The 349-nt window shown below is 44.7% G+C and overlaps 1 protein-coding gene across 1 annotated transcript in view; it reads right to left on the reverse strand.

Annotated features, from left to right (window-relative positions):
• Nucleotides 1-57, reverse strand: part of LOC119586940 (phenoloxidase-activating factor 1-like) — a 4,438-nt gene extending 4,381 nt beyond the window's left edge. Inside the window, exon 1 of the mRNA XM_037935672.1 lies at nucleotides 42-57. The gene's annotated coding sequence lies outside the window, so the exon portion shown is untranslated. The remainder of the gene's footprint in view (nucleotides 1-41) is intronic.
• Between the last annotated feature and the right edge of the window lie 292 nt (nucleotides 58-349).

The raw sequence follows: 349 nt of genomic DNA on the forward strand, positions 1-349 counted from the left end.
ACCCTTCACGCTATGTACGGTTGCATTCGAAAGTAAATTACCTGATGGCGTAGCTGCTCCCTGAACAGCAAGGTATTGCAAGGCCTTATATACCGGATCAAAGCGTGAAGTTCCAGTGAGTCGCTAGATGGTCCTACTTCAGATTTCTTTACTATACCGTTATGCTTCTGCAAACATAACGCAATTAAGAATCACCTCTTTGACACAGATGGTTCCTACCTAGCATATCATTTTGAGTCGCTATGCTGTTGACGATATATTCATTTATTTTATGTCCCGGCGACCGATGGCAAGCCGAAGAGACCAGCAACTCCGCCATCACTGGAAAACCCTTGGACGTCAGATTAAG

This window comes from Penaeus monodon, chromosome 22 (genome assembly GCF_015228065.2).
Source record: "Penaeus monodon isolate SGIC_2016 chromosome 22, NSTDA_Pmon_1, whole genome shotgun sequence".
Classification (NCBI taxonomy): domain Eukaryota; kingdom Metazoa; phylum Arthropoda; class Malacostraca; order Decapoda; family Penaeidae; genus Penaeus; species Penaeus monodon.